Source organism: Patella vulgata, chromosome 2 (genome assembly GCF_932274485.2).
Source record: "Patella vulgata chromosome 2, xgPatVulg1.2, whole genome shotgun sequence".
NCBI lineage: Eukaryota > Metazoa > Mollusca > Gastropoda > Patellidae > Patella > Patella vulgata.
In genome coordinates, this window is record NC_065880.2 from 18,864,108 (window position 1) to 18,885,098 (window position 20,991).

The 20,991-nt window shown below is 49.7% G+C and overlaps 93 non-coding genes across 93 annotated transcripts; 91 read left to right on the forward strand and 2 right to left on the reverse strand.

Annotated features, from left to right (window-relative positions):
* The first annotated feature begins 31 nt into the window (after window positions 1-31).
* LOC130011744 (5S ribosomal RNA) lies at window positions 32-150 on the forward strand. Its single transcript, XR_008787053.1, has one exon. It is a non-coding gene; the product is annotated as a 5S ribosomal RNA (ribosomal RNA).
* A 164-nt stretch (window positions 151-314) lies between these two features.
* LOC130011254 (5S ribosomal RNA) lies at window positions 315-433 on the forward strand. Its single transcript, XR_008786559.1, has one exon. It is a non-coding gene; the product is annotated as a 5S ribosomal RNA (ribosomal RNA).
* Window positions 434-509: 76 nt separating this feature from the next.
* On the forward strand, window positions 510-628 carry LOC130011255 (5S ribosomal RNA). Its single transcript, XR_008786560.1, has one exon. It is a non-coding gene; the product is annotated as a 5S ribosomal RNA (ribosomal RNA).
* Window positions 629-705: 77 nt separating this feature from the next.
* On the forward strand, window positions 706-824 carry LOC130011745 (5S ribosomal RNA). Its single transcript, XR_008787054.1, has one exon. It is a non-coding gene; the product is annotated as a 5S ribosomal RNA (ribosomal RNA).
* Window positions 825-990: 166 nt separating this feature from the next.
* LOC130011256 (5S ribosomal RNA) lies at window positions 991-1,109 on the forward strand. Its single transcript, XR_008786561.1, has one exon. It is a non-coding gene; the product is annotated as a 5S ribosomal RNA (ribosomal RNA).
* A 76-nt stretch (window positions 1,110-1,185) lies between these two features.
* LOC130011257 (5S ribosomal RNA) lies at window positions 1,186-1,304 on the forward strand. Its single transcript, XR_008786562.1, has one exon. It is a non-coding gene; the product is annotated as a 5S ribosomal RNA (ribosomal RNA).
* A 77-nt stretch (window positions 1,305-1,381) lies between these two features.
* Window positions 1,382-1,500, forward strand: LOC130011746 (5S ribosomal RNA). Its single transcript, XR_008787055.1, has one exon. It is a non-coding gene; the product is annotated as a 5S ribosomal RNA (ribosomal RNA).
* A 163-nt stretch (window positions 1,501-1,663) lies between these two features.
* Window positions 1,664-1,782, forward strand: LOC130011258 (5S ribosomal RNA). Its single transcript, XR_008786563.1, has one exon. It is a non-coding gene; the product is annotated as a 5S ribosomal RNA (ribosomal RNA).
* A 76-nt stretch (window positions 1,783-1,858) lies between these two features.
* On the forward strand, window positions 1,859-1,977 carry LOC130011259 (5S ribosomal RNA). Its single transcript, XR_008786564.1, has one exon. It is a non-coding gene; the product is annotated as a 5S ribosomal RNA (ribosomal RNA).
* Window positions 1,978-2,054: 77 nt separating this feature from the next.
* On the forward strand, window positions 2,055-2,173 carry LOC130011747 (5S ribosomal RNA). Its single transcript, XR_008787056.1, has one exon. It is a non-coding gene; the product is annotated as a 5S ribosomal RNA (ribosomal RNA).
* Window positions 2,174-2,335: 162 nt separating this feature from the next.
* On the forward strand, window positions 2,336-2,454 carry LOC130011260 (5S ribosomal RNA). Its single transcript, XR_008786565.1, has one exon. It is a non-coding gene; the product is annotated as a 5S ribosomal RNA (ribosomal RNA).
* Window positions 2,455-2,530: 76 nt separating this feature from the next.
* Window positions 2,531-2,649, forward strand: LOC130011585 (5S ribosomal RNA). The gene has a single exon (XR_008786893.1). It is a non-coding gene; the product is annotated as a 5S ribosomal RNA (ribosomal RNA).
* Window positions 2,650-2,726: 77 nt separating this feature from the next.
* On the forward strand, window positions 2,727-2,845 carry LOC130011748 (5S ribosomal RNA). The gene has a single exon (XR_008787057.1). It is a non-coding gene; the product is annotated as a 5S ribosomal RNA (ribosomal RNA).
* A 164-nt stretch (window positions 2,846-3,009) lies between these two features.
* On the forward strand, window positions 3,010-3,128 carry LOC130011261 (5S ribosomal RNA). Its single transcript, XR_008786566.1, has one exon. It is a non-coding gene; the product is annotated as a 5S ribosomal RNA (ribosomal RNA).
* A 76-nt stretch (window positions 3,129-3,204) lies between these two features.
* LOC130011262 (5S ribosomal RNA) lies at window positions 3,205-3,323 on the forward strand. The gene has a single exon (XR_008786567.1). It is a non-coding gene; the product is annotated as a 5S ribosomal RNA (ribosomal RNA).
* Window positions 3,324-3,400: 77 nt separating this feature from the next.
* On the forward strand, window positions 3,401-3,519 carry LOC130011749 (5S ribosomal RNA). The gene has a single exon (XR_008787058.1). It is a non-coding gene; the product is annotated as a 5S ribosomal RNA (ribosomal RNA).
* A 165-nt stretch (window positions 3,520-3,684) lies between these two features.
* On the forward strand, window positions 3,685-3,803 carry LOC130011264 (5S ribosomal RNA). Its single transcript, XR_008786569.1, has one exon. It is a non-coding gene; the product is annotated as a 5S ribosomal RNA (ribosomal RNA).
* Window positions 3,804-3,879: 76 nt separating this feature from the next.
* Window positions 3,880-3,998, forward strand: LOC130011265 (5S ribosomal RNA). The gene has a single exon (XR_008786570.1). It is a non-coding gene; the product is annotated as a 5S ribosomal RNA (ribosomal RNA).
* Window positions 3,999-4,075: 77 nt separating this feature from the next.
* On the forward strand, window positions 4,076-4,194 carry LOC130011750 (5S ribosomal RNA). Its single transcript, XR_008787059.1, has one exon. It is a non-coding gene; the product is annotated as a 5S ribosomal RNA (ribosomal RNA).
* A 166-nt stretch (window positions 4,195-4,360) lies between these two features.
* Window positions 4,361-4,479, forward strand: LOC130011266 (5S ribosomal RNA). The gene has a single exon (XR_008786571.1). It is a non-coding gene; the product is annotated as a 5S ribosomal RNA (ribosomal RNA).
* A 76-nt stretch (window positions 4,480-4,555) lies between these two features.
* On the forward strand, window positions 4,556-4,674 carry LOC130011267 (5S ribosomal RNA). Its single transcript, XR_008786572.1, has one exon. It is a non-coding gene; the product is annotated as a 5S ribosomal RNA (ribosomal RNA).
* Window positions 4,675-4,751: 77 nt separating this feature from the next.
* On the forward strand, window positions 4,752-4,870 carry LOC130011751 (5S ribosomal RNA). The gene has a single exon (XR_008787060.1). It is a non-coding gene; the product is annotated as a 5S ribosomal RNA (ribosomal RNA).
* Window positions 4,871-5,032: 162 nt separating this feature from the next.
* LOC130011268 (5S ribosomal RNA) lies at window positions 5,033-5,151 on the forward strand. Its single transcript, XR_008786573.1, has one exon. It is a non-coding gene; the product is annotated as a 5S ribosomal RNA (ribosomal RNA).
* A 76-nt stretch (window positions 5,152-5,227) lies between these two features.
* On the forward strand, window positions 5,228-5,346 carry LOC130011269 (5S ribosomal RNA). The gene has a single exon (XR_008786574.1). It is a non-coding gene; the product is annotated as a 5S ribosomal RNA (ribosomal RNA).
* A 77-nt stretch (window positions 5,347-5,423) lies between these two features.
* LOC130011753 (5S ribosomal RNA) lies at window positions 5,424-5,542 on the forward strand. Its single transcript, XR_008787062.1, has one exon. It is a non-coding gene; the product is annotated as a 5S ribosomal RNA (ribosomal RNA).
* Window positions 5,543-5,707: 165 nt separating this feature from the next.
* On the forward strand, window positions 5,708-5,826 carry LOC130011270 (5S ribosomal RNA). The gene has a single exon (XR_008786575.1). It is a non-coding gene; the product is annotated as a 5S ribosomal RNA (ribosomal RNA).
* A 76-nt stretch (window positions 5,827-5,902) lies between these two features.
* LOC130011271 (5S ribosomal RNA) lies at window positions 5,903-6,021 on the forward strand. The gene has a single exon (XR_008786576.1). It is a non-coding gene; the product is annotated as a 5S ribosomal RNA (ribosomal RNA).
* Window positions 6,022-6,098: 77 nt separating this feature from the next.
* Window positions 6,099-6,217, forward strand: LOC130011754 (5S ribosomal RNA). The gene has a single exon (XR_008787063.1). It is a non-coding gene; the product is annotated as a 5S ribosomal RNA (ribosomal RNA).
* A 164-nt stretch (window positions 6,218-6,381) lies between these two features.
* On the forward strand, window positions 6,382-6,500 carry LOC130011272 (5S ribosomal RNA). Its single transcript, XR_008786577.1, has one exon. It is a non-coding gene; the product is annotated as a 5S ribosomal RNA (ribosomal RNA).
* A 76-nt stretch (window positions 6,501-6,576) lies between these two features.
* Window positions 6,577-6,695, forward strand: LOC130011273 (5S ribosomal RNA). Its single transcript, XR_008786578.1, has one exon. It is a non-coding gene; the product is annotated as a 5S ribosomal RNA (ribosomal RNA).
* A 77-nt stretch (window positions 6,696-6,772) lies between these two features.
* On the forward strand, window positions 6,773-6,891 carry LOC130011755 (5S ribosomal RNA). Its single transcript, XR_008787064.1, has one exon. It is a non-coding gene; the product is annotated as a 5S ribosomal RNA (ribosomal RNA).
* Window positions 6,892-7,055: 164 nt separating this feature from the next.
* On the forward strand, window positions 7,056-7,174 carry LOC130011275 (5S ribosomal RNA). Its single transcript, XR_008786580.1, has one exon. It is a non-coding gene; the product is annotated as a 5S ribosomal RNA (ribosomal RNA).
* A 76-nt stretch (window positions 7,175-7,250) lies between these two features.
* Window positions 7,251-7,369, forward strand: LOC130011276 (5S ribosomal RNA). Its single transcript, XR_008786581.1, has one exon. It is a non-coding gene; the product is annotated as a 5S ribosomal RNA (ribosomal RNA).
* A 77-nt stretch (window positions 7,370-7,446) lies between these two features.
* Window positions 7,447-7,565, forward strand: LOC130011756 (5S ribosomal RNA). The gene has a single exon (XR_008787065.1). It is a non-coding gene; the product is annotated as a 5S ribosomal RNA (ribosomal RNA).
* Window positions 7,566-7,729: 164 nt separating this feature from the next.
* LOC130011277 (5S ribosomal RNA) lies at window positions 7,730-7,848 on the forward strand. The gene has a single exon (XR_008786583.1). It is a non-coding gene; the product is annotated as a 5S ribosomal RNA (ribosomal RNA).
* A 76-nt stretch (window positions 7,849-7,924) lies between these two features.
* Window positions 7,925-8,043, forward strand: LOC130011278 (5S ribosomal RNA). The gene has a single exon (XR_008786584.1). It is a non-coding gene; the product is annotated as a 5S ribosomal RNA (ribosomal RNA).
* A 77-nt stretch (window positions 8,044-8,120) lies between these two features.
* LOC130011757 (5S ribosomal RNA) lies at window positions 8,121-8,239 on the forward strand. Its single transcript, XR_008787066.1, has one exon. It is a non-coding gene; the product is annotated as a 5S ribosomal RNA (ribosomal RNA).
* A 165-nt stretch (window positions 8,240-8,404) lies between these two features.
* LOC130011279 (5S ribosomal RNA) lies at window positions 8,405-8,523 on the forward strand. Its single transcript, XR_008786585.1, has one exon. It is a non-coding gene; the product is annotated as a 5S ribosomal RNA (ribosomal RNA).
* A 107-nt stretch (window positions 8,524-8,630) lies between these two features.
* Window positions 8,631-8,749, reverse strand: LOC130011690 (5S ribosomal RNA). The gene has a single exon (XR_008786999.1). It is a non-coding gene; the product is annotated as a 5S ribosomal RNA (ribosomal RNA).
* Window positions 8,750-8,826: 77 nt separating this feature from the next.
* On the reverse strand, window positions 8,827-8,945 carry LOC130011280 (5S ribosomal RNA). The gene has a single exon (XR_008786586.1). It is a non-coding gene; the product is annotated as a 5S ribosomal RNA (ribosomal RNA).
* Window positions 8,946-9,134: 189 nt separating this feature from the next.
* On the forward strand, window positions 9,135-9,253 carry LOC130011281 (5S ribosomal RNA). The gene has a single exon (XR_008786587.1). It is a non-coding gene; the product is annotated as a 5S ribosomal RNA (ribosomal RNA).
* Window positions 9,254-9,330: 77 nt separating this feature from the next.
* On the forward strand, window positions 9,331-9,449 carry LOC130011802 (5S ribosomal RNA). Its single transcript, XR_008787112.1, has one exon. It is a non-coding gene; the product is annotated as a 5S ribosomal RNA (ribosomal RNA).
* A 163-nt stretch (window positions 9,450-9,612) lies between these two features.
* LOC130011282 (5S ribosomal RNA) lies at window positions 9,613-9,731 on the forward strand. Its single transcript, XR_008786588.1, has one exon. It is a non-coding gene; the product is annotated as a 5S ribosomal RNA (ribosomal RNA).
* A 76-nt stretch (window positions 9,732-9,807) lies between these two features.
* LOC130011283 (5S ribosomal RNA) lies at window positions 9,808-9,926 on the forward strand. The gene has a single exon (XR_008786589.1). It is a non-coding gene; the product is annotated as a 5S ribosomal RNA (ribosomal RNA).
* Window positions 9,927-10,003: 77 nt separating this feature from the next.
* On the forward strand, window positions 10,004-10,122 carry LOC130011758 (5S ribosomal RNA). The gene has a single exon (XR_008787067.1). It is a non-coding gene; the product is annotated as a 5S ribosomal RNA (ribosomal RNA).
* Window positions 10,123-10,286: 164 nt separating this feature from the next.
* On the forward strand, window positions 10,287-10,405 carry LOC130011284 (5S ribosomal RNA). The gene has a single exon (XR_008786590.1). It is a non-coding gene; the product is annotated as a 5S ribosomal RNA (ribosomal RNA).
* Window positions 10,406-10,481: 76 nt separating this feature from the next.
* On the forward strand, window positions 10,482-10,600 carry LOC130011286 (5S ribosomal RNA). The gene has a single exon (XR_008786592.1). It is a non-coding gene; the product is annotated as a 5S ribosomal RNA (ribosomal RNA).
* Window positions 10,601-10,677: 77 nt separating this feature from the next.
* LOC130011759 (5S ribosomal RNA) lies at window positions 10,678-10,796 on the forward strand. Its single transcript, XR_008787068.1, has one exon. It is a non-coding gene; the product is annotated as a 5S ribosomal RNA (ribosomal RNA).
* Window positions 10,797-10,960: 164 nt separating this feature from the next.
* Window positions 10,961-11,079, forward strand: LOC130011287 (5S ribosomal RNA). The gene has a single exon (XR_008786594.1). It is a non-coding gene; the product is annotated as a 5S ribosomal RNA (ribosomal RNA).
* Window positions 11,080-11,155: 76 nt separating this feature from the next.
* Window positions 11,156-11,274, forward strand: LOC130011601 (5S ribosomal RNA). Its single transcript, XR_008786908.1, has one exon. It is a non-coding gene; the product is annotated as a 5S ribosomal RNA (ribosomal RNA).
* A 77-nt stretch (window positions 11,275-11,351) lies between these two features.
* On the forward strand, window positions 11,352-11,470 carry LOC130011760 (5S ribosomal RNA). Its single transcript, XR_008787069.1, has one exon. It is a non-coding gene; the product is annotated as a 5S ribosomal RNA (ribosomal RNA).
* A 163-nt stretch (window positions 11,471-11,633) lies between these two features.
* LOC130011288 (5S ribosomal RNA) lies at window positions 11,634-11,752 on the forward strand. Its single transcript, XR_008786595.1, has one exon. It is a non-coding gene; the product is annotated as a 5S ribosomal RNA (ribosomal RNA).
* A 76-nt stretch (window positions 11,753-11,828) lies between these two features.
* LOC130011289 (5S ribosomal RNA) lies at window positions 11,829-11,947 on the forward strand. Its single transcript, XR_008786596.1, has one exon. It is a non-coding gene; the product is annotated as a 5S ribosomal RNA (ribosomal RNA).
* Window positions 11,948-12,024: 77 nt separating this feature from the next.
* LOC130011761 (5S ribosomal RNA) lies at window positions 12,025-12,143 on the forward strand. The gene has a single exon (XR_008787070.1). It is a non-coding gene; the product is annotated as a 5S ribosomal RNA (ribosomal RNA).
* Window positions 12,144-12,308: 165 nt separating this feature from the next.
* On the forward strand, window positions 12,309-12,427 carry LOC130011290 (5S ribosomal RNA). Its single transcript, XR_008786597.1, has one exon. It is a non-coding gene; the product is annotated as a 5S ribosomal RNA (ribosomal RNA).
* Window positions 12,428-12,503: 76 nt separating this feature from the next.
* Window positions 12,504-12,622, forward strand: LOC130011291 (5S ribosomal RNA). The gene has a single exon (XR_008786598.1). It is a non-coding gene; the product is annotated as a 5S ribosomal RNA (ribosomal RNA).
* A 77-nt stretch (window positions 12,623-12,699) lies between these two features.
* Window positions 12,700-12,818, forward strand: LOC130011762 (5S ribosomal RNA). The gene has a single exon (XR_008787071.1). It is a non-coding gene; the product is annotated as a 5S ribosomal RNA (ribosomal RNA).
* A 164-nt stretch (window positions 12,819-12,982) lies between these two features.
* Window positions 12,983-13,101, forward strand: LOC130011292 (5S ribosomal RNA). The gene has a single exon (XR_008786599.1). It is a non-coding gene; the product is annotated as a 5S ribosomal RNA (ribosomal RNA).
* A 76-nt stretch (window positions 13,102-13,177) lies between these two features.
* On the forward strand, window positions 13,178-13,296 carry LOC130011293 (5S ribosomal RNA). Its single transcript, XR_008786600.1, has one exon. It is a non-coding gene; the product is annotated as a 5S ribosomal RNA (ribosomal RNA).
* A 77-nt stretch (window positions 13,297-13,373) lies between these two features.
* On the forward strand, window positions 13,374-13,492 carry LOC130011764 (5S ribosomal RNA). Its single transcript, XR_008787073.1, has one exon. It is a non-coding gene; the product is annotated as a 5S ribosomal RNA (ribosomal RNA).
* A 166-nt stretch (window positions 13,493-13,658) lies between these two features.
* LOC130011294 (5S ribosomal RNA) lies at window positions 13,659-13,777 on the forward strand. The gene has a single exon (XR_008786601.1). It is a non-coding gene; the product is annotated as a 5S ribosomal RNA (ribosomal RNA).
* A 76-nt stretch (window positions 13,778-13,853) lies between these two features.
* LOC130011295 (5S ribosomal RNA) lies at window positions 13,854-13,972 on the forward strand. The gene has a single exon (XR_008786602.1). It is a non-coding gene; the product is annotated as a 5S ribosomal RNA (ribosomal RNA).
* A 77-nt stretch (window positions 13,973-14,049) lies between these two features.
* LOC130011765 (5S ribosomal RNA) lies at window positions 14,050-14,168 on the forward strand. The gene has a single exon (XR_008787074.1). It is a non-coding gene; the product is annotated as a 5S ribosomal RNA (ribosomal RNA).
* Window positions 14,169-14,334: 166 nt separating this feature from the next.
* On the forward strand, window positions 14,335-14,453 carry LOC130011297 (5S ribosomal RNA). Its single transcript, XR_008786604.1, has one exon. It is a non-coding gene; the product is annotated as a 5S ribosomal RNA (ribosomal RNA).
* Window positions 14,454-14,529: 76 nt separating this feature from the next.
* Window positions 14,530-14,648, forward strand: LOC130011298 (5S ribosomal RNA). The gene has a single exon (XR_008786605.1). It is a non-coding gene; the product is annotated as a 5S ribosomal RNA (ribosomal RNA).
* Window positions 14,649-14,725: 77 nt separating this feature from the next.
* On the forward strand, window positions 14,726-14,844 carry LOC130011766 (5S ribosomal RNA). Its single transcript, XR_008787075.1, has one exon. It is a non-coding gene; the product is annotated as a 5S ribosomal RNA (ribosomal RNA).
* A 163-nt stretch (window positions 14,845-15,007) lies between these two features.
* On the forward strand, window positions 15,008-15,126 carry LOC130011299 (5S ribosomal RNA). The gene has a single exon (XR_008786606.1). It is a non-coding gene; the product is annotated as a 5S ribosomal RNA (ribosomal RNA).
* A 76-nt stretch (window positions 15,127-15,202) lies between these two features.
* Window positions 15,203-15,321, forward strand: LOC130011300 (5S ribosomal RNA). Its single transcript, XR_008786607.1, has one exon. It is a non-coding gene; the product is annotated as a 5S ribosomal RNA (ribosomal RNA).
* A 77-nt stretch (window positions 15,322-15,398) lies between these two features.
* LOC130011767 (5S ribosomal RNA) lies at window positions 15,399-15,517 on the forward strand. The gene has a single exon (XR_008787076.1). It is a non-coding gene; the product is annotated as a 5S ribosomal RNA (ribosomal RNA).
* A 165-nt stretch (window positions 15,518-15,682) lies between these two features.
* On the forward strand, window positions 15,683-15,801 carry LOC130011301 (5S ribosomal RNA). The gene has a single exon (XR_008786608.1). It is a non-coding gene; the product is annotated as a 5S ribosomal RNA (ribosomal RNA).
* Window positions 15,802-15,877: 76 nt separating this feature from the next.
* LOC130011302 (5S ribosomal RNA) lies at window positions 15,878-15,996 on the forward strand. The gene has a single exon (XR_008786609.1). It is a non-coding gene; the product is annotated as a 5S ribosomal RNA (ribosomal RNA).
* Window positions 15,997-16,073: 77 nt separating this feature from the next.
* On the forward strand, window positions 16,074-16,192 carry LOC130011768 (5S ribosomal RNA). The gene has a single exon (XR_008787077.1). It is a non-coding gene; the product is annotated as a 5S ribosomal RNA (ribosomal RNA).
* A 166-nt stretch (window positions 16,193-16,358) lies between these two features.
* Window positions 16,359-16,477, forward strand: LOC130011303 (5S ribosomal RNA). Its single transcript, XR_008786610.1, has one exon. It is a non-coding gene; the product is annotated as a 5S ribosomal RNA (ribosomal RNA).
* A 76-nt stretch (window positions 16,478-16,553) lies between these two features.
* Window positions 16,554-16,672, forward strand: LOC130011304 (5S ribosomal RNA). Its single transcript, XR_008786611.1, has one exon. It is a non-coding gene; the product is annotated as a 5S ribosomal RNA (ribosomal RNA).
* Window positions 16,673-16,749: 77 nt separating this feature from the next.
* On the forward strand, window positions 16,750-16,868 carry LOC130011769 (5S ribosomal RNA). The gene has a single exon (XR_008787078.1). It is a non-coding gene; the product is annotated as a 5S ribosomal RNA (ribosomal RNA).
* A 164-nt stretch (window positions 16,869-17,032) lies between these two features.
* LOC130011305 (5S ribosomal RNA) lies at window positions 17,033-17,151 on the forward strand. The gene has a single exon (XR_008786612.1). It is a non-coding gene; the product is annotated as a 5S ribosomal RNA (ribosomal RNA).
* A 76-nt stretch (window positions 17,152-17,227) lies between these two features.
* On the forward strand, window positions 17,228-17,346 carry LOC130011306 (5S ribosomal RNA). The gene has a single exon (XR_008786613.1). It is a non-coding gene; the product is annotated as a 5S ribosomal RNA (ribosomal RNA).
* Window positions 17,347-17,423: 77 nt separating this feature from the next.
* On the forward strand, window positions 17,424-17,542 carry LOC130011770 (5S ribosomal RNA). The gene has a single exon (XR_008787079.1). It is a non-coding gene; the product is annotated as a 5S ribosomal RNA (ribosomal RNA).
* A 166-nt stretch (window positions 17,543-17,708) lies between these two features.
* Window positions 17,709-17,827, forward strand: LOC130011308 (5S ribosomal RNA). The gene has a single exon (XR_008786615.1). It is a non-coding gene; the product is annotated as a 5S ribosomal RNA (ribosomal RNA).
* Window positions 17,828-17,903: 76 nt separating this feature from the next.
* Window positions 17,904-18,022, forward strand: LOC130011309 (5S ribosomal RNA). The gene has a single exon (XR_008786616.1). It is a non-coding gene; the product is annotated as a 5S ribosomal RNA (ribosomal RNA).
* Window positions 18,023-18,099: 77 nt separating this feature from the next.
* On the forward strand, window positions 18,100-18,218 carry LOC130011771 (5S ribosomal RNA). The gene has a single exon (XR_008787080.1). It is a non-coding gene; the product is annotated as a 5S ribosomal RNA (ribosomal RNA).
* Window positions 18,219-18,382: 164 nt separating this feature from the next.
* Window positions 18,383-18,501, forward strand: LOC130011310 (5S ribosomal RNA). The gene has a single exon (XR_008786617.1). It is a non-coding gene; the product is annotated as a 5S ribosomal RNA (ribosomal RNA).
* Window positions 18,502-18,577: 76 nt separating this feature from the next.
* Window positions 18,578-18,696, forward strand: LOC130011311 (5S ribosomal RNA). Its single transcript, XR_008786618.1, has one exon. It is a non-coding gene; the product is annotated as a 5S ribosomal RNA (ribosomal RNA).
* A 77-nt stretch (window positions 18,697-18,773) lies between these two features.
* LOC130011772 (5S ribosomal RNA) lies at window positions 18,774-18,892 on the forward strand. The gene has a single exon (XR_008787081.1). It is a non-coding gene; the product is annotated as a 5S ribosomal RNA (ribosomal RNA).
* Window positions 18,893-19,058: 166 nt separating this feature from the next.
* LOC130011312 (5S ribosomal RNA) lies at window positions 19,059-19,177 on the forward strand. Its single transcript, XR_008786619.1, has one exon. It is a non-coding gene; the product is annotated as a 5S ribosomal RNA (ribosomal RNA).
* Window positions 19,178-19,253: 76 nt separating this feature from the next.
* Window positions 19,254-19,372, forward strand: LOC130011313 (5S ribosomal RNA). Its single transcript, XR_008786620.1, has one exon. It is a non-coding gene; the product is annotated as a 5S ribosomal RNA (ribosomal RNA).
* Window positions 19,373-19,449: 77 nt separating this feature from the next.
* LOC130011773 (5S ribosomal RNA) lies at window positions 19,450-19,568 on the forward strand. The gene has a single exon (XR_008787082.1). It is a non-coding gene; the product is annotated as a 5S ribosomal RNA (ribosomal RNA).
* Window positions 19,569-19,732: 164 nt separating this feature from the next.
* On the forward strand, window positions 19,733-19,851 carry LOC130011314 (5S ribosomal RNA). Its single transcript, XR_008786621.1, has one exon. It is a non-coding gene; the product is annotated as a 5S ribosomal RNA (ribosomal RNA).
* Window positions 19,852-19,927: 76 nt separating this feature from the next.
* On the forward strand, window positions 19,928-20,046 carry LOC130011315 (5S ribosomal RNA). The gene has a single exon (XR_008786622.1). It is a non-coding gene; the product is annotated as a 5S ribosomal RNA (ribosomal RNA).
* Window positions 20,047-20,123: 77 nt separating this feature from the next.
* On the forward strand, window positions 20,124-20,242 carry LOC130011775 (5S ribosomal RNA). The gene has a single exon (XR_008787084.1). It is a non-coding gene; the product is annotated as a 5S ribosomal RNA (ribosomal RNA).
* A 166-nt stretch (window positions 20,243-20,408) lies between these two features.
* LOC130011316 (5S ribosomal RNA) lies at window positions 20,409-20,527 on the forward strand. The gene has a single exon (XR_008786623.1). It is a non-coding gene; the product is annotated as a 5S ribosomal RNA (ribosomal RNA).
* Window positions 20,528-20,603: 76 nt separating this feature from the next.
* LOC130011317 (5S ribosomal RNA) lies at window positions 20,604-20,722 on the forward strand. Its single transcript, XR_008786624.1, has one exon. It is a non-coding gene; the product is annotated as a 5S ribosomal RNA (ribosomal RNA).
* Window positions 20,723-20,799: 77 nt separating this feature from the next.
* On the forward strand, window positions 20,800-20,918 carry LOC130011776 (5S ribosomal RNA). Its single transcript, XR_008787085.1, has one exon. It is a non-coding gene; the product is annotated as a 5S ribosomal RNA (ribosomal RNA).
* Window positions 20,919-20,991: the final 73 nt, after the last annotated feature.

Sequence of the window (20,991 nt, forward strand, 5' to 3'; positions counted from 1 at the left end):
GAATAACTACGGGTTTTATTCGTCTTCTCTCGTCTACGGCCATACCACGTTGAAAACACCAGTTCTCGTCCGATCACTGAAGTTAAGCAACGTCGGGCCCGGTTAGTACTTGGATGGGTGACCGCCTGGGAACACCGGGTGCTGTAGACGCCTTTTTTCCCGATTGTTTCAACTAAAAATCAATTTTCCGCACTTCAGGCCATTGTACGTCTTCTTTGGCATAACATTAGCTCCCCCCCCCCTCCGCCCCGGGGGAAAAAAGATACAGAAAGAATTTGAGTAAAAATAACTACGGGTTTTATTCACCTTCGCTCGTCTACGGCCACACCACGTTGAAAACACCAGTTCTCGTCCGATCACTGAAGTTAAGCAACGTCGGGCCCGGTCAGTACTTGGATGGGTGACCGCCTGGGAACACCGGGTGCTGTAGACGCCTAGTTTTTTGAAAAGAAACCAATTTTCGGCGGACTTGAGTTAAGCATAACTACGGGTTTTATTCGCCTTCTCTCGTCTACGGCCACACCACGTTGAAAACACCAGTTCTCGTCCGATCACTGAAGTTAAGCAACGTCGGGCCCGGTCAGTACTTGGATGGGTGACCGCCTGGGAACACCGGGTGCTGTAGACGCCTAGTTTTTTTGAAAAGAAACCAATTTTCGGCGGACTTGAGTTTGGAATAACTACGGGTTTTATTCGTCTTCTCTCGTCTACGGCCATACCACGTTGAAAACACCAGTTCTCGTCCGATCACTGAAGTTAAGCAACGTCGGGCCCGGTTAGTACTTGGATGGGTGACCGCCTGGGAACACCGGGTGCTGTAGACGCCTTTTTTCCCGATTGTTTCAACTAAAAATCAATTTTCCGCACTTCAGGCCATTGTACGTCTTCTTTGGCATAACATTAGCTCCCCCCCCCCCCTCCGCCCCGGGGGAAAAAAGATACAGAAAGAATTTGAGTAAAAATAACTACGGGTTTTATTCACCTTCGCTCGTCTACGGCCACACCACGTTGAAAACACCAGTTCTCGTCCGATCACTGAAGTTAAGCAACGTCGGGCCCGGTCAGTACTTGGATGGGTGACCGCCTGGGAACACCGGGTGCTGTAGACGCCTAGTTTTTTGAAAAGAAACCAATTTTCGGCGGACTTGAGTTAAGCATAACTACGGGTTTTATTCGCCTTCTCTCGTCTACGGCCACACCACGTTGAAAACACCAGTTCTCGTCCGATCACTGAAGTTAAGCAACGTCGGGCCCGGTCAGTACTTGGATGGGTGACCGCCTGGGAACACCGGGTGCTGTAGACGCCTAGTTTTTTTGAAAAGAAACCAATTTTCGGCGGACTTGAGTTTGGAATAACTACGGGTTTTATTCGTCTTCTCTCGTCTACGGCCATACCACGTTGAAAACACCAGTTCTCGTCCGATCACTGAAGTTAAGCAACGTCGGGCCCGGTTAGTACTTGGATGGGTGACCGCCTGGGAACACCGGGTGCTGTAGACGCCTTTTTTCCCGATTGTTTCAACTAAAAATCAATTTTCCGCACTTCAGGCCATTGTACGTCTTCTTTGGCATAACATTAGCTCCCCCCCCCTCCGCCCCGGGGGAAAAAAGATACAGAAAGAATTTGAGTAAAAATAACTACGGGTTTTATTCACCTTCGCTCGTCTACGGCCACACCACGTTGAAAACACCAGTTCTCGTCCGATCACTGAAGTTAAGCAACGTCGGGCCCGGTCAGTACTTGGATGGGTGACCGCCTGGGAACACCGGGTGCTGTAGACGCCTAGTTTTTTGAAAAGAAACCAATTTTCGGCGGACTTGAGTTAAGCATAACTACGGGTTTTATTCGCCTTCTCTCGTCTACGGCCACACCACGTTGAAAACACCAGTTCTCGTCCGATCACTGAAGTTAAGCAACGTCGGGCCCGGTCAGTACTTGGATGGGTGACCGCCTGGGAACACCGGGTGCTGTAGACGCCTAGTTTTTTTGAAAAGAAACCAATTTTCGGCGGACTTGAGTTTGGAATAACTACGGGTTTTATTCGTCTTCTCTCGTCTACGGCCATACCACGTTGAAAACACCAGTTCTCGTCCGATCACTGAAGTTAAGCAACGTCGGGCCCGGTTAGTACTTGGATGGGTGACCGCCTGGGAACACCGGGTGCTGTAGACGCCTTTTTTCCCGATTGTTTCAACTAAAAATCAATTTTCCGCACTTCAGGCCATTGTACGTCTTCTTTGGCATAACATTAGCTCCCCCCCCTCCGCCCCGGGGGAAAAAAGATACAGAAAGAATTTGAGTAAAAATAACTACGGGTTTTATTCACCTTCGCTCGTCTACGGCCACACCACGTTGAAAACACCAGTTCTCGTCCGATCACTGAAGTTAAGCAACGTCGGGCCCGGTCAGTACTTGGATGGGTGACCGCCTGGGAACACCGGGTGCTGTAGACGCCTAGTTTTTTTAAAAGAAACCAATTTTCGGCGGACTTGAGTTAAGCATAACTACGGGTTTTATTCGCCTTCTCTCGTCTACGGCCACACCACGTTGAAAACACCAGTTCTCGTCCGATCACTGAAGTTAAGCAACGTCGGGCCCGGTCAGTACTTAGATGGGTGACCGCCTGGGAACACCGGGTGCTGTAGACGCCTAGTTTTTTTGAAAAGAAACCAATTTTCGGCGGACTTGAGTTTGGAATAACTACGGGTTTTATTCGTCTTCTCTCGTCTACGGCCATACCACGTTGAAAACACCAGTTCTCGTCCGATCACTGAAGTTAAGCAACGTCGGGCCCGGTTAGTACTTGGATGGGTGACCGCCTGGGAACACCGGGTGCTGTAGACGCCTTTTTTCCCGATTGTTTCAACTAAAAATCAATTTTCCGCACTTCAGGCCATTGTACGTCTTCTTTGGCATAACATTAGCTCCCCCCCCCCTCCGCCCCGGGGGAAAAAAGATACAGAAAGAATTTGAGTAAAAATAACTACGGGTTTTATTCACCTTCGCTCGTCTACGGCCACACCACGTTGAAAACACCAGTTCTCGTCCGATCACTGAAGTTAAGCAACGTCGGGCCCGGTCAGTACTTGGATGGGTGACCGCCTGGGAACACCGGGTGCTGTAGACGCCTAGTTTTTTGAAAAGAAACCAATTTTCGGCGGACTTGAGTTAAGCATAACTACGGGTTTTATTCGCCTTCTCTCGTCTACGGCCACACCACGTTGAAAACACCAGTTCTCGTCCGATCACTGAAGTTAAGCAACGTCGGGCCCGGTCAGTACTTGGATGGGTGACCGCCTGGGAACACCGGGTGCTGTAGACGCCTAGTTTTTTTGAAAAGAAACCAATTTTCGGCGGACTTGAGTTTGGAATAACTACGGGTTTTATTCGTCTTCTCTCGTCTACGGCCATACCACGTTGAAAACACCAGTTCTCGTCCGATCACTGAAGTTAAGCAACGTCGGGCCCGGTTAGTACTTGGATGGGTGACCGCCTGGGAACACCGGGTGCTGTAGACGCCTTTTTTCCCGATTGTTTCAACTAAAAATCAATTTTCCGCACTTCAGGCCATTGTACGTCTTCTTTGGCATAACATTAGCTCCCCCCCCCCCTCCGCCCCGGGGGAAAAAAGATACAGAAAGAATTTGAGTAAAAATAACTACGGGTTTTATTCACCTTCGCTCGTCTACGGCCACACCACGTTGAAAACACCAGTTCTCGTCCGATCACTGAAGTTAAGCAACGTCGGGCCCGGTCAGTACTTGGATGGGTGACCGCCTGGGAACACCGGGTGCTGTAGACGCCTAGTTTTTTGAAAAGAAACCAATTTTCGGCGGACTTGAGTTAAGCATAACTACGGGTTTTATTCGCCTTCTCTCGTCTACGGCCACACCACGTTGAAAACACCAGTTCTCGTCCGATCACTGAAGTTAAGCAACGTCGGGCCCGGTCAGTACTTGGATGGGTGACCGCCTGGGAACACCGGGTGCTGTAGACGCCTAGTTTTTTTGAAAAGAAACCAATTTTCGGCGGACTTGAGTTTGGAATAACTACGGGTTTTATTCGTCTTCTCTCGTCTACGGCCATACCACGTTGAAAACACCAGTTCTCGTCCGATCACTGAAGTTAAGCAACGTCGGGCCCGGTTAGTACTTGGATGGGTGACCGCCTGGGAACACCGGGTGCTGTAGACGCCTTTTTTCCCGATTGTTTCAACTAAAAATCAATTTTCCGCACTTCAGGCCATTGTACGTCTTCTTTGGCATAACATTAGTTCCCCCCCCCCCCTCCGCCCCGGGGGAAAAAAGATACAGAAAGAATTTGAGTAAAAATAACTACGGGTTTTATTCACCTTCGCTCGTCTACGGCCACACCACGTTGAAAACACCAGTTCTCGTCCGATCACTGAAGTTAAGCAACGTCGGGCCCGGTCAGTACTTGGATGGGTGACCGCCTGGGAACACCGGGTGCTGTAGACGCCTAGTTTTTTGAAAAGAAAACAATTTTCGGCGGACTTGAGTTAAGCATAACTACGGGTTTTATTCGCCTTCTCTCGTCTACGGCCACACCACGTTGAAAACACCAGTTCTCGTCCGATCACTGAAGTTAAGCAACGTCGGGCCCGGTCAGTACTTGGATGGGTGACCGCCTGGGAACACCGGGTGCTGTAGACGCCTAGTTTTTTTGAAAAGAAACCAATTTTCGGCGGACTTGAGTTTGGAATAACTACGGGTTTTATTCGTCTTCTCTCGTCTACGGCCATACCACGTTGAAAACACCAGTTCTCGTCCGATCACTGAAGTTAAGCAACGTCGGGCCCGGTTAGTACTTGGATGGGTGACCGCCTGGGAACACCGGGTGCTGTAGACGCCTTTTTTCCCGATTGTTTCAACTAAAAATCAATTTTCCGCACTTCAGGCCATTGTACGTCTTCTTTGGCATAACATTAGCTCCCCCCCCTCCGCCCCGGGGGAAAAAAGATACAGAAAGAATTTGAGTAAAAATAACTACGGGTTTTATTCACCTTCGCTCGTCTACGGCCACACCACGTTGAAAACACCAGTTCTCGTCCGATCACTGAAGTTAAGCAACGTCGGGCCCGGTCAGTACTTGGATGGGTGACCGCCTGGGAACACCGGGTGCTGTAGACGCCTAGTTTTTTGAAAAGAAACCAATTTTCGGCGGACTTGAGTTAAGCATAACTACGGGTTTTATTCGCCTTCTCTCGTCTACGGCCACACCACGTTGAAAACACCAGTTCTCGTCCGATCACTGAAGTTAAGCAACGTCGGGCCCGGTCAGTACTTGGATGGGTGACCGCCTGGGAACACCGGGTGCTGTAGACGCCTAGTTTTTTTGAAAAGAAACCAATTTTCGGCGGACTTGAGTTTGGAATAACTACGGGTTTTATTCGTCTTCTCTCGTCTACGGCCATACCACGTTGAAAACACCAGTTCTCGTCCGATCACTGAAGTTAAGCAACGTCGGGCCCGGTTAGTACTTGGATGGGTGACCGCCTGGGAACACCGGGTGCTGTAGACGCCTTTTTTCCCGATTGTTTCAACTAAAAATCAATTTTCCGCACTTCAGGCCATTGTACGTCTTCTTTGGCATAACATTAGCTCCCCCCCCCCCTCCGCCCCGGGGGAAAAAAGATACAGAAAGAATTTGAGTAAAAATAACTACGGGTTTTATTCACCTTCGCTCGTCTACGGCCACACCACGTTGAAAACACCAGTTCTCGTCCGATCACTGAAGTTAAGCAACGTCGGGCCCGGTCAGTACTTGGATGGGTGACCGCCTGGGAACACCGGGTGCTGTAGACGCCTAGTTTTTTGAAAAGAAACCAATTTTCGGCGGACTTGAGTTAAGCATAACTACGGGTTTTATTCGCCTTCTCTCGTCTACGGCCACACCACGTTGAAAACACCAGTTCTCGTCCGATCACTGAAGTTAAGCAACGTCGGGCCCGGTCAGTACTTGGATGGGTGACCGCCTGGGAACACCGGGTGCTGTAGACGCCTAGTTTTTTTGAAAAGAAACCAATTTTCGGCGGACTTGAGTTTGGAATAACTACGGGTTTTATTCGTCTTCTCTCGTCTACGGCCATACCACGTTGAAAACACCAGTTCTCGTCCGATCACTGAAGTTAAGCAACGTCGGGCCCGGTTAGTACTTGGATGGGTGACCGCCTGGGAACACCGGGTGCTGTAGACGCCTTTTTTCCCGATTGTTTCAACTAAAAATCAATTTTCCGCACTTCAGGCCATTGTACGTCTTCTTTGGCATAACATTAGCTCCCCCCCCCCTCCGCCCCGCGGGAAAAAAGATACAGAAAGAATTTGAGTAAAAATAACTACGGGTTTTATTCACCTTCGCTCGTCTACGGCCACACCACGTTGAAAACACCAGTTCTCGTCCGATCACTGAAGTTAAGCAACGTCGGGCCCGGTCAGTACTTGGATGGGTGACCGCCTGGGAACACCGGGTGCTGTAGACGCCTAGTTTTTTGAAAAGAAACCAATTTTCGGCGGACTTGAGTTAAGCATAACTACGGGTTTTATTCGCCTTCTCTCGTCTACGGCCACACCACGTTGAAAACACCAGTTCTCGTCCGATCACTGAAGTTAAGCAACGTCGGGCCCGGTCAGTACTTGGATGGGTGACCGCCTGGGAACACCGGGTGCTGTAGACGCCTAGTTTTTTTGAAAAGAAACCAATTTTCGGCGGACTTGAGTTTGGAATAACTACGGGTTTTATTCGTCTTCTCTCGTCTACGGCCATACCACGTTGAAAACACCAGTTCTCGTCCGATCACTGAAGTTAAGCAACGTCGGGCCCGGTTAGTACTTGGATGGGTGACCGCCTGGGAACACCGGGTGCTGTAGACGCCTTTTTTCCCGATTGTTTCAACTAAAAATCAATTTTCCGCACTTCAGGCCATTGTACGTCTTCTTTGGCATAACATTAGCTCCCCCCCCCCTCCGCCCCGGGGGAAAAAAGATACAGAAAGAATTTGAGTAAAAATAACTACGGGTTTTATTCACCTTCGCTCGTCTACGGCCACACCACGTTGAAAACACCAGTTCTCGTCCGATCACTGAAGTTAAGCAACGTCGGGCCCGGTCAGTACTTGGATGGGTGACCGCCTGGGAACACCGGGTGCTGTAGACGCCTAGTTTTTTGAAAAGAAACCAATTTTCGGCGGACTTGAGTTAAGCATAACTACGGGTTTTATTCGCCTTCTCTCGTCTACGGCCACACCACGTTGAAAACACCAGTTCTCGTCCGATCACTGAAGTTAAGCAACGTCGGGCCCGGTCAGTACTTGGATGGGTGACCGCCTGGGAACACCGGGTGCTGTAGACGCCTAGTTTTTTTGAAAAGAAACCAATTTTCGGCGGACTTGAGTTTGGAATAACTACGGGTTTTATTCGTCTTCTCTCGTCTACGGCCATACCACGTTGAAAACACCAGTTCTCGTCCGATCACTGAAGTTAAGCAACGTCGGGCCCGGTTAGTACTTGGATGGGTGACCGCCTGGGAACACCGGGTGCTGTAGACGCCTTTTTTCCCGATTGTTTCAACTAAAAATCAATTTTCCGCACTTCAGGCCATTGTACGTCTTCTTTGGCATAACATTAGCTCCCCCCCCCCTCCGCCCCGCGGGAAAAAAGATACAGAAAGAATTTGAGTAAAAATAACTACGGGTTTTATTCACCTTCGCTCGTCTACGGCCACACCACGTTGAAAACACCAGTTCTCGTCCGATCACTGAAGTTAAGCAACGTCGGGCCCGGTCAGTACTTGGATGGGTGACCGCCTGGGAACACCGGGTGCTGTAGACGCCTAGTTTTTTGAAAAGAAACCAATTTTCGGCGGACTTGAGTTAAGCATAACTACGGGTTTTATTCGCCTTCTCTCGTCTACGGCCACACCACGTTGAAAACACCAGTTCTCGTCCGATCACTGAAGTTAAGCAACGTCGGGCCCGGTCAGTACTTGGATGGGTGACCGCCTGGGAACACCGGGTGCTGTAGACGCCTAGTTTTTTTGAAAAGAAACCAATTTTCGGCGGACTTGAGTTTGGAATAACTACGGGTTTTATTCGTCTTCTCTCGTCTACGGCCATACCACGTTGAAAACACCAGTTCTCGTCCGATCACTGAAGTTAAGCAACGTCGGGCCCGGTTAGTACTTGGATGGGTGACCGCCTGGGAACACCGGGTGCTGTAGACGCCTTTTTTCCCGATTGTTTCAACTAAAAATCAATTTTCCGCACTTCAGGCCATTGTACGTCTTCTTTGGCATAACATTAGCTCCCCCCCCCCCTCCGCCCCGGGGGAAAAAAGATACAGAAAGAATTTGAGTAAAAATAACTACGGGTTTTATTCACCTTCGCTCGTCTACGGCCACACCACGTTGAAAACACCAGTTCTCGTCCGATCACTGAAGTTAAGCAACGTCGGGCCCGGTCAGTACTTGGATGGGTGACCGCCTGGGAACACCGGGTGCTGTAGACGCCTAGTTTTTTGAAAAGAAACCAATTTTCGGCGGACTTGAGTTAAGCATAACTACGGGTTTTATTCGCGGAAAATTGATTTTTAGTTGAAACAATCGGGAAAAAAGGCGTCTACAGCACCCGGTGTTCCCAGGTGGTCACCCATCCAAGTACTAACCGGGCCCGACGTTGCTTAACTTCAGTGATCGGACGAGAACTGGTGTTTTCAACGTGGTATGGCCGTAGACGAGAGAAGACGAATAAAACCCGTAGTTATTCCAAACTCAAGTCCGCCGAAAATTGGTTTCTTTTCAAAAAAACTAGGCGTCTACAGCACCCGGTGTTCCCAGGCGGTCACCCATCCAAGTACTGACCGGGCCCGACGTTGCTTAACTTCAGTGATCGGACGAGAACTGGTGTTTTCAACGTGGTGTGGCCGTAGACGAGAGAAGGCGAATAAAACCCGTAGTTATGCTTAACTCAAGTCCGCCGAAAATTGGTTTCTTTTCAAAAAACTAGGCGTCTACAGCACCCGGTGTTCCCAGGCGGTCACCCATCCAAGTACTGACCGGGCCCGACGTTGCTTAACTTCAGTGAGTTAAGCATAACTACGGGTTTTATTCGCCTTCTCTCGTCTACGGCCACACCACGTTGAAAACACCAGTTCTCGTCCGATCACTGAAGTTAAGCAACGTCGGGCCCGGTCAGTACTTGGATGGGTGACCGCCTGGGAACACCGGGTGCTGTAGACGCCTAGTTTTTTTGAAAAGAAACCAATTTTCGGCGGACTTGAGTTTGGAATAACTACGGGTTTTATTCGTCTTCTCTCGTCTACGGCCATACCACGTTGAAAACACCAGTTCTCGTCCGATCACTGAAGTTAAGCAACGTCGGGCCCGGTTAGTACTTGGATGGGTGACCACCTGGGAACACCGGGTGCTGTAGACGCCTTTTTTCCCGATTGTTTCAACTAAAAATCAATTTTCCGCACTTCAGGCCATTGTACGTCTTCTTTGGCATAACATTAGCTCCCCCCCCCTCCGCCCCGGGGGAAAAAAGATACAGAAAGAATTTGAGTAAAAATAACTACGGGTTTTATTCACCTTCGCTCGTCTACGGCCACACCACGTTGAAAACACCAGTTCTCGTCCGATCACTGAAGTTAAGCAACGTCGGGCCCGGTCAGTACTTGGATGGGTGACCGCCTGGGAACACCGGGTGCTGTAGACGCCTAGTTTTTTGAAAAGAAACCAATTTTCGGCGGACTTGAGTTAAGCATAACTACGGGTTTTATTCGCCTTCTCTCGTCTACGGCCACACCACGTTGAAAACACCAGTTCTCGTCCGATCACTGAAGTTAAGCAACGTCGGGCCCGGTCAGTACTTGGATGGGTGACCGCCTGGGAACACCGGGTGCTGTAGACGCCTAGTTTTTTTGAAAAGAAACCAATTTTCGGCGGACTTGAGTTTGGAATAACTACGGGTTTTATTCGTCTTCTCTCGTCTACGGCCATACCACGTTGAAAACACCAGTTCTCGTCCGATCACTGAAGTTAAGCAACGTCGGGCCCGGTTAGTACTTGGATGGGTGACCGCCTGGGAACACCGGGTGCTGTAGACGCCTTTTTTCCCGATTGTTTCAACTAAAAATCAATTTTCCGCACTTCAGGCCATTGTACGTCTTCTTTGGCATAACATTAGCTCCCCCCCCCCTCCGCCCCGGGGGAAAAAAGATACAGAAAGAATTTGAGTAAAAATAACTACGGGTTTTATTCACCTTCGCTCGTCTACGGCCACACCACGTTGAAAACACCAGTTCTCGTCCGATCACTGAAGTTAAGCAACGTCGGGCCCGGTCAGTACTTGGATGGGTGACCGCCTGGGAACACCGGGTGCTGTAGACGCCTAGTTTTTTGAAAAGAAACCAATTTTCGGCGGACTTGAGTTAAGCATAACTACGGGTTTTATTCGCCTTCTCTCGTCTACGGCCACACCACGTTGAAAACACCAGTTCTCGTCCGATCACTGAAGTTAAGCAACGTCGGGCCCGGTCAGTACTTGGATGGGTGACCGCCTGGGAACACCGGGTGCTGTAGACGCCTAGTTTTTTTGAAAAGAAACCAATTTTCGGCGGACTTGAGTTTGGAATAACTACGGGTTTTATTCGTCTTCTCTCGTCTACGGCCATACCACGTTGAAAACACCAGTTCTCGTCCGATCACTGAAGTTAAGCAACGTCGGGCCCGGTTAGTACTTGGATGGGTGACCGCCTGGGAACACCGGGTGCTGTAGACGCCTTTTTTCCCGATTGTTTCAACTAAAAATCAATTTTCCGCACTTCAGGCCATTGTACGTCTTCTTTGGCATAACATTAGCTCCCCCCCCCCTCCGCCCCGGGGGAAAAAAGATACAGAAAGAATTTGAGTAAAAATAACTACGGGTTTTATTCACCTTCGCTCGTCTACGGCCACACCACGTTGAAAACACCAGTTCTCGTCCGATCACTGAAGTTAAGCAACGTCGGGCCCGGTCAGTACTTGGATGGGTGACCGCCTGGGAACACCGGGTGCTGTAGACGCCTAGTTTTTTTAAAAGAAACCAATTTTCGGCGGACTTGAGTTAAGCATAACTACGGGTTTTATTCGCCTTCTCTCGTCTACGGCCACACCACGTTGAAAACACCAGTTCTCGTCCGATCACTGAAGTTAAGCAACGTCGGGCCCGGTCAGTACTTGGATGGGTGGCCGCCTGGGAACACCGGGTGCTGTAGACGCCTAGTTTTTTTGAAAAGAAACCAATTTTCGGCGGACTTGAGTTTGGAATAACTACGGGTTTTATTCGTCTTCTCTCGTCTACGGCCATACCACGTTGAAAACACCAGTTCTCGTCCGATCACTGAAGTTAAGCAACGTCGGGCCCGGTTAGTACTTGGATGGGTGACCGCCTGGGAACACCGGGTGCTGTAGACGCCTTTTTTCCCGATTGTTTCAACTAAAAATCAATTTTCCGCACTTCAGGCCATTGTACGTCTTCTTTGGCATAACATTAGCTCCCCCCCCCTCCGCCCCGGGGGAAAAAAGATACAGAAAGAATTTGAGTAAAAATAACTACGGGTTTTATTCACCTTCGCTCGTCTACGGCCACACCACGTTGAAAACACCAGTTCTCGTCCGATCACTGAAGTTAAGCAACGTCGGGCCCGGTCAGTACTTGGATGGGTGACCGCCTGGGAACACCGGGTGCTGTAGACGCCTAGTTTTTTGAAAAGAAACCAATTTTCGGCGGACTTGAGTTAAGCATAACTACGGGTTTTATTCGCCTTCTCTCGTCTACGGCCACACCACGTTGAAAACACCAGTTCTCGTCCGATCACTGAAGTTAAGCAACGTCGGGCCCGGTCAGTACTTGGATGGGTGACCGCCTGGGAACACCGGGTGCTGTAGACGCCTAGTTTTTTTGAAAAGAAACCAATTTTCGGCGGACTTGAGTTTGGAATAACTACGGGTTTTATTCGTCTTCTCTCGTCTACGGCCATACCACGTTGAAAACACCAGTTCTCGTCCGATCACTGAAGTTAAGCAACGTCGGGCCCGGTTAGTACTTGGATGGGTGACCGCCTGGGAACACCGGGTGCTGTAGACGCCTTTTTTCCCGATTGTTTCAACTAAAAATCAATTTTCCGCACTTCAGGCCATTGTACGTCTTCTTTGGCATAACATTAGCTCCCCCCCCCCCTCCGCCCCGGGGGAAAAAAGATACAGAAAGAATTTGAGTAAAAATAACTACGGGTTTTATTCACCTTCGCTCGTCTACGGCCACACCACGTTGAAAACACCAGTTCTCGTCCGATCACTGAAGTTAAGCAACGTCGGGCCCGGTCAGTACTTGGATGGGTGACCGCCTGGGAACACCGGGTGCTGTAGACGCCTAGTTTTTTGAAAAGAAACCAATTTTCGGCGGACTTGAGTTAAGCATAACTACGGGTTTTATTCGCCTTCTCTCGTCTACGGCCACACCACGTTGAAAACACCAGTTCTCGTCCGATCACTGAAGTTAAGCAACGTCGGGCCCGGTCAGTACTTGGATGGGTGACCGCCTGGGAACACCGGGTGCTGTAGACGCCTAGTTTTTTTGAAAAGAAACCAATTTTCGGCGGACTTGAGTTTGGAATAACTACGGGTTTTATTCGTCTTCTCTCGTCTACGGCCATACCACGTTGAAAACACCAGTTCTCGTCCGATCACTGAAGTTAAGCAACGTCGGGCCCGGTTAGTACTTGGATGGGTGACCGCCTGGGAACACCGGGTGCTGTAGACGCCTTTTTTCCCGATTGTTTCAACTAAAAATCAATTTTCCGCACTTCAGGCCATTGTACGTCTTCTTTGGCATAACATTAGCTCCCCCCCCCCTCCGCCCCGGGGGAAAAAAGATACAGAAAGAATTTGAGTAAAAATAACTACGGGTTTTATTCACCTTCGCTCGTCTACGGCCACACCACGTTGAAAACACCAGTTCTCGTCCGATCACTGAAGTTAAGCAACGTCGGGCCCGGTCAGTACTTGGATGGGTGACCGCCTGGGAACACCGGGTGCTGTAGACGCCTAGTTTTTTGAAAAGAAACCAATTTTCGGCGGACTTGAGTTAAGCATAACTACGGGTTTTATTCGCCTTCTCTCGTCTACGGCCACACCACGTTGAAAACACCAGTTCTCGTCCGATCACTGAAGTTAAGCAACGTCGGGCCCGGTCAGTACTTGGATGGGTGACCGCCTGGGAACACCGGGTGCTGTAGACGCCTAGTTTTTTTGAAAAGAAACCAATTTTCGGCGGACTTGAGTTTGGAATAACTACGGGTTTTATTCGTCTTCTCTCGTCTACGGCCATACCACGTTGAAAACACCAGTTCTCGTCCGATCACTGAAGTTAAGCAACGTCGGGCCCGGTTAGTACTTGGATGGGTGACCGCCTGGGAACACCGGGTGCTGTAGACGCCTTTTTTCCCGATTGTTTCAACTAAAAATCAATTTTCCGCACTTCAGGCCATTGTACGTCTTCTTTGGCATAACATTAGCTCCCCCCCCCCCCTCCGCCCCGGGGGAAAAAAGATACAGAAAGAATTTGAGTAAAAATAACTACGGGTTTTATTCACCTTCGCTCGTCTACGGCCACACCACGTTGAAAACACCAGTTCTCGTCCGATCACTGAAGTTAAGCAACGTCGGGCCCGGTCAGTACTTGGATGGGTGACCGCCTGGGAACACCGGGTGCTGTAGACGCCTAGTTTTTTGAAAAGAAACCAATTTTCGGCGGACTTGAGTTAAGCATAACTACGGGTTTTATTCGCCTTCTCTCGTCTACGGCCACACCACGTTGAAAACACCAGTTCTCGTCCGATCACTGAAGTTAAGCAACGTCGGGCCCGGTCAGTACTTGGATGGGTGACCGCCTGGGAACACCGGGTGCTGTAGACGCCTAGTTTTTTTGAAAAGAAACCAATTTTCGGCGGACTTGAGTTTGGAATAACTACGGGTTTTATTCGTCTTCTCTCGTCTACGGCCATACCACGTTGAAAACACCAGTTCTCGTCCGATCACTGAAGTTAAGCAACGTCGGGCCCGGTTAGTACTTGGATGGGTGACCGCCTGGGAACACCGGGTGCTGTAGACGCCTTTTTTCCCGATTGTTTCAACTAAAAATCAATTTTCCGCACTTCAGGCCATTGTACGTCTTCTTTGGCATAACATTAGCTCCCCCCCCCCCCTCCGCCCCGGGGGAAAAAAGATACAGAAAGAATTTGAGTAAAAATAACTACGGGTTTTATTCACCTTCGCTCGTCTACGGCCACACCACGTTGAAAACACCAGTTCTCGTCCGATCACTGAAGTTAAGCAACGTCGGGCCCGGTCAGTACTTGGATGGGTGACCGCCTGGGAACACCGGGTGCTGTAGACGCCTAGTTTTTTGAAAAGAAACCAATTTTCGGCGGACTTGAGTTAAGCATAACTACGGGTTTTATTCGCCTTCTCTCGTCTACGGCCACACCACGTTGAAAACACCAGTTCTCGTCCGATCACTGAAGTTAAGCAACGTCGGGCCCGGTCAGTACTTGGATGGGTGACCGCCTGGGAACACCGGGTGCTGTAGACGCCTAGTTTTTTTGAAAAGAAACCAATTTTCGGCGGACTTGAGTTTGGAATAACTACGGGTTTTATTCGTCTTCTCTCGTCTACGGCCATACCACGTTGAAAACACCAGTTCTCGTCCGATCACTGAAGTTAAGCAACGTCGGGCCCGGTTAGTACTTGGATGGGTGACCGCCTGGGAACACCGGGTGCTGTAGACGCCTTTTTTCCCGATTGTTTCAACTAAAAATCAATTTTCCGCACTTCAGGCCATTGTACGTCTTCTTTGGCATAACATTAGCTCCCCCCCCCTCCGCCCCGGGGGAAAAAAGATACAGAAAGAATTTGAGTAAAAATAACTACGGGTTTTATTCACCTTCGCTCGTCTACGGCCACACCACGTTGAAAACACCAGTTCTCGTCCGATCACTGAAGTTAAGCAACGTCGGGCCCGGTCAGTACTTGGATGGGTGACCGCCTGGGAACACCGGGTGCTGTAGACGCCTAGTTTTTTGAAAAGAAACCAATTTTCGGCGGACTTGAGTTAAGCATAACTACGGGTTTTATTCGCCTTCTCTCGTCTACGGCCACACCACGTTGAAAACACCAGTTCTCGTCCGATCACTGAAGTTAAGCAACGTCGGGCCCGGTCAGTACTTGGATGGGTGACCGCCTGGGAACACCGGGTGCTGTAGACGCCTAGTTTTTTTGAAAAGAAACCAATTTTCGGCGGACTTGAGTTTGGAATAACTACGGGTTTTATTCGTCTTCTCTCGTCTACGGCCATACCACGTTGAAAACACCAGTTCTCGTCCGATCACTGAAGTTAAGCAACGTCGGGCCCGGTTAGTACTTGGATGGGTGACCGCCTGGGAACACCGGGTGCTGTAGACGCCTTTTTTCCCGATTGTTTCAACTAAAAATCAATTTTCCGCACTTCAGGCCATTGTACGTCTTCTTTGGCATAACATTAGCTCCCCCCCCCCCTCCGCCCCGGGGGAAAAAAGATACAGAAAGAATTTGAGTAAAAATAACTACGGGTTTTATTCACCTTCGCTCGTCTACGGCCACACCACGTTGAAAACACCAGTTCTCGTCCGATCACTGAAGTTAAGCAACGTCGGGCCCGGTCAGTACTTGGATGGGTGACCGCCTGGGAACACCGGGTGCTGTAGACGCCTAGTTTTTTGAAAAGAAACCAATTTTCGGCGGACTTGAGTTAAGCATAACTACGGGTTTTATTCGCCTTCTCTCGTCTACGGCCACACCACGTTGAAAACACCAGTTCTCGTCCGATCACTGAAGTTAAGCAACGTCGGGCCCGGTCAGTACTTGGATGGGTGACCGCCTGGGAACACCGGGTGCTGTAGACGCCTAGTTTTTTTGAAAAGAAACCAATTTTCGGCGGACTTGAGTTTGGAATAACTACGGGTTTTATTCGTCTTCTCTCGTCTACGGCCATACCACGTTGAAAACACCAGTTCTCGTCCGATCACTGAAGTTAAGCAACGTCGGGCCCGGTTAGTACTTGGATGGGTGACCGCCTGGGAACACCGGGTGCTGTAGACGCCTTTTTTCCCGATTGTTTCAACTAAAAATCAATTTTCCGCACTTCAGGCCATTGTACGTCTTCTTTGGCATAACATTAGCTCCCCCCCCCCCCTCCGCCCCGGGGGAAAAAAGATACAGAAAGAATTTGAGTAAAAATAACTACGGGTTTTATTCACCTTCGCTCGTCTACGGCCACACCACGTTGAAAACACCAGTTCTCGTCCGATCACTGAAGTTAAGCAACGTCGGGCCCGGTCAGTACTTGGATGGGTGACCGCCTGGGAACACCGGGTGCTGTAGACGCCTAGTTTTTTGAAAAGAAACCAATTTTCGGCGGACTTGAGTTAAGCATAACTACGGGTTTTATTCGCCTTCTCTCGTCTACGGCCACACCACGTTGAAAACACCAGTTCTCGTCCGATCACTGAAGTTAAGCAACGTCGGGCCCGGTCAGTACTTGGATGGGTGACCGCCTGGGAACACCGGGTGCTGTAGACGCCTAGTTTTTTTGAAAAGAAACCAATTTTCGGCGGACTTGAGTTTGGAATAACTACGGGTTTTATTCGTCTTCTCTCGTCTACGGCCATACCACGTTGAAAACACCAGTTCTCGTCCGATCACTGAAGTTAAGCAACGTCGGGCCCGGTTAGTACTTGGATGGGTGACCGCCTGGGAACACCGGGTGCTGTAGACGCCTTTTTTCCCGATTGTTTCAACTAAAAATCAATTTTCCGCACTTCAGGCCATTGTACGTCTTCTTTGGCATAACATTAGCTCCCCCCCCCCTCCGCCCCGGGGGAAAAAAGATACAGAAAGAATTTGAGTAAAAATAACTACGGGTTTTATTCACCTTCGCTCGTCTACGGCCACACCACGTTGAAAACACCAGTTCTCGTCCGATCACTGAAGTTAAGCAACGTCGGGCCCGGTCAGTACTTGGATGGGTGACCGCCTGGGAACACCGGGTGCTGTAGACGCCTAGTTTTTTGAAAAGAAACCAATTTTCGGCGGACTTGAGTTAAGCATAACTACGGGTTTTATTCGCCTTCTCTCGTCTACGGCCACACCACGTTGAAAACACCAGTTCTCGTCCGATCACTGAAGTTAAGCAACGTCGGGCCCGGTCAGTACTTGGATGGGTGACCGCCTGGGAACACCGGGTGCTGTAGACGCCTAGTTTTTTTGAAAAGAAACCAATTTTCGGCGGACTTGAGTTTGGAATAACTACGGGTTTTATTCGTCTTCTCTCGTCTACGGCCATACCACGTTGAAAACACCAGTTCTCGTCCGATCACTGAAGTTAAGCAACGTCGGGCCCGGTTAGTACTTGGATGGGTGACCGCCTGGGAACACCGGGTGCTGTAGACGCCTTTTTTCCCGATTGTTTCAACTAAAAATCAATTTTCCGCACTTCAGGCCATTGTACGTCTTCTTTGGCATAACATTAGCTCCCCCCCCCCCCTCCGCCCCGGGGGAAAAAAGATACAGAAAGAATTTGAGTAAAAATAACTACGGGTTTTATTCACCTTCGCTCGTCTACGGCCACACCACGTTGAAAACACCAGTTCTCGTCCGATCACTGAAGTTAAGCAACGTCGGGCCCGGTCAGTACTTGGATGGGTGACCGCCTGGGAACACCGGGTGCTGTAGACGCCTAGTTTTTTGAAAAGAAACCAATTTTCGGCGGACTTGAGTTAAGCATAACTACGGGTTTTATTCGCCTTCTCTCGTCTACGGCCACACCACGTTGAAAACACCAGTTCTCGTCCGATCACTGAAGTTAAGCAACGTCGGGCCCGGTCAGTACTTGGATGGGTGACCGCCTGGGAACACCGGGTGCTGTAGACGCCTAGTTTTTTTGAAAAGAAACCAATTTTCGGCGGACTTGAGTTTGGAATAACTACGGGTTTTATTCGTCTTCTCTCGTCTACGGCCATACCACGTTGAAAACACCAGTTCTCGTCCGATCACTGAAGTTAAGCAACGTCGGGCCCGGTTAGTACTTGGATGGGTGACCGCCTGGGAACACCGGGTGCTGTAGACGCCTTTTTTCCCGATTGTTTCAACTAAAAATCAATTTTCCGCACTTCAGGCCATTGTACGTCTTCTTTGGCATAACATTAGCTCCCCCCCCCCTCCGCCCCGGGGGAAAAAAGATACAGAAAGAATTTGAGTAAAAATAACTACGGGTTTTATTCACCTTCGCTCGTCTACGGCCACACCACGTTGAAAACACCAGTTCTCGTCCGATCACTGAAGTTAAGCAACGTCGGGCCCGGTCAGTACTTGGATGGGTGACCGCCTGGGAACACCGGGTGCTGTAGACGCCTAGTTTTTTGAAAAGAAACCAATTTTCGGCGGACTTGAGTTAAGCATAACTACGGGTTTTATTCGCCTTCTCTCGTCTACGGCCACACCACGTTGAAAACACCAGTTCTCGTCCGATCACTGAAGTTAAGCAACGTCGGGCCCGGTCAGTACTTGGATGGGTGACCGCCTGGGAACACCGGGTGCTGTAGACGCCTAGTTTTTTTGAAAAGAAACCAATTTTCGGCGGACTTGAGTTTGGAATAACTACGGGTTTTATTCGTCTTCTCTCGTCTACGGCCATACCACGTTGAAAACACCAGTTCTCGTCCGATCACTGAAGTTAAGCAACGTCGGGCCCGGTTAGTACTTGGATGGGTGACCGCCTGGGAACACCGGGTGCTGTAGACGCCTTTTTTCCCGATTGTTTCAACTAAAAATCAATTTTCCGCACTTCAGGCCATTGTACGTCTTCTTTGGCATAACATTAGCTCCCCCCCCCCCTCCGCCCCGGGGGAAAAAAGGATACAGAAAGAATTTGAGTAAAAATAACTACGGGTTTTATTCACCTTCGCTCGTCTACGGCCACACCACGTTGAAAACACCAGTTCTCGTCCGATCACTGAAGTTAAGCAACGTCGGGCCCGGTCAGTACTTGGATGGGTGACCGCCTGGGAACACCGGGTGCTGTAGACGCCTAGTTTTTTGAAAAGAAACCAATTTTCGGCGGACTTGAGTTAAGCATAACTACGGGTTTTATTCGCCTTCTCTCGTCTACGGCCACACCACGTTGAAAACACCAGTTCTCGTCCGATCACTGAAGTTAAGCAACGTCGGGCCCGGTCAGTACTTGGATGGGTGACCGCCTGGGAACACCGGGTGCTGTAGACGCCTAGTTTTTTTGAAAAGAAACCAATTTTCGGCGGACTTGAGTTTGGAATAACTACGGGTTTTATTCGTCTTCTCTCGTCTACGGCCATACCACGTTGAAAACACCAGTTCTCGTCCGATCACTGAAGTTAAGCAACGTCGGGCCCGGTTAGTACTTGGATGGGTGACCGCCTGGGAACACCGGGTGCTGTAGACGCCTTTTTTCCCGATTGTTTCAACTAAAAATCAATTTTCCGCACTTCAGGCCATTGTACGTCTTCTTTGGCATAACATTAGCTCCCCCCCCCCTCCGCCCCGGGGGAAAAAAGATACAGAAAGAATTTGAGTAAAAATAACTACGGGTTTTATTCACCTTCGCTCGTCTACGGCCACACCACGTTGAAAACACCAGTTCTCGTCCGATCACTGAAGTTAAGCAACGTCGGGCCCGGTCAGTACTTGGATGGGTGACCGCCTGGGAACACCGGGTGCTGTAGACGCCTAGTTTTTTGAAAAGAAACCAATTTTCGGCGGACTTGAGTTAAGCATAACTACGGGTTTTATTCGCCTTCTCTCGTCTACGGCCACACCACGTTGAAAACACCAGTTCTCGTCCGATCACTGAAGTTAAGCAACGTCGGGCCCGGTCAGTACTTGGATGGGTGACCGCCTGGGAACACCGGGTGCTGTAGACGCCTAGTTTTTTTGAAAAGAAACCAATTTTCGGCGGACTTGAGTTTGGAATAACTACGGGTTTTATTCGTCTTCTCTCGTCTACGGCCATACCACGTTGAAAACACCAGTTCTCGTCCGATCACTGAAGTTAAGCAACGTCGGGCCCGGTTAGTACTTGGATGGGTGACCGCCTGGGAACACCGGGTGCTGTAGACGCCTTTTTTCCCGATTGTTTCAACTAAAAATCAATTTTCCGCACTTCAGGCCATTGTACGTCTTCTTTGGCATAACATTAGCTCCCCCCCCCCCCTCCGCCCCGGGGGAAAAAAGATACAGAAAGAATTTGAGTAAAAATAACTACGGGTTTTATTCACCTTCGCTCGTCTACGGCCACACCACGTTGAAAACACCAGTTCTCGTCCGATCACTGAAGTTAAGCAACGTCGGGCCCGGTCAGTACTTGGATGGGTGACCGCCTGGGAACACCGGGTGCTGTAGACGCCTAGTTTTTTGAAAAGAAACCAATTTTCGGCGGACTTGAGTTAAGCATAACTACGGGTTTTATTCGCCTTCTCTCGTCTACGGCCACACCACGTTGAAAACACCAGTTCTCGTCCGATCACTGAAGTTAAGCAACGTCGGGCCCGGTCAGTACTTGGATGGGTGACCGCCTGGGAACACCGGGTGCTGTAGACGCCTAGTTTTTTTGAAAAGAAACCAATTTTCGGCGGACTTGAGTTTGGAATAACTACGGGTTTTATTCGTCTTCTCTCGTCTACGGCCATACCACGTTGAAAACACCAGTTCTCGTCCGATCACTGAAGTTAAGCAACGTCGGGCCCGGTTAGTACTTGGATGGGTGACCGCCTGGGAACACCGGGTGCTGTAGACGCCTTTTTTCCCGATTGTTTCAACTAAAAATCAATTTTCCGCACTTCAGGCCATTGTACGTCTTCTTTGGCATA